Source organism: Penaeus monodon, chromosome 27 (assembly GCF_015228065.2).
Source record: "Penaeus monodon isolate SGIC_2016 chromosome 27, NSTDA_Pmon_1, whole genome shotgun sequence".
Lineage (NCBI taxonomy): Eukaryota > Metazoa > Arthropoda > Malacostraca > Decapoda > Penaeidae > Penaeus > Penaeus monodon.
This window is the reverse complement of record NC_051412.1, coordinates 39,197,832-39,198,246: the sequence shown is the minus strand read 5'-3', so window position 1 is coordinate 39,198,246 and position 415 is coordinate 39,197,832. Positions and strand designations below refer to the sequence as shown.

Here is a 415-nt window from a genome sequence, read left to right as displayed (position 1 = left end):
GTTGGAGTCATATCAGATATGGACAGGCCAAGCAAATGCTTAAGATAGAACACGAAAACAGTACAGCACGAAGTGAAATTCACAAAACCTACACTTCAAGAACCAGGCAGAAGCGTCAAGGTCTCCCCGACCTCCGGCCTCCGTCGCGAGAATGGCACCTCCTTCGACCGGCACTGATTAGCTACGTTGCATAAGCGACTCTAATGCCATTAGGCTTTTCTTTTTTATTCTTACTCGCGTTTTACCAAAGGAACAATAATTGCGAGGCTGGACATGAAGCTTTAGGGGACGAATAAGTGTGCCTGGGAAGCCGTACGCCTTCTCGATTGGCGGAACTGGTGCAAATCCGCCGCCATTCTTGAGATTCACTCTCATTCAGCCTCGAGCGCTGTGTGACCCGTGTGGTGCTGCGAAT

The 415-nt window shown here is 49.6% G+C and overlaps 1 protein-coding gene across 1 annotated transcript in view; it reads right to left on the bottom strand.

Annotated features, from left to right (window-relative positions):
• Positions 1-415, bottom strand: part of LOC119590847 (Kv channel-interacting protein 4-like) — a gene marked incomplete at its 5' end in the record, with an annotated part of 49,453 nt that overhangs the window by 48,245 nt on the left and 793 nt on the right.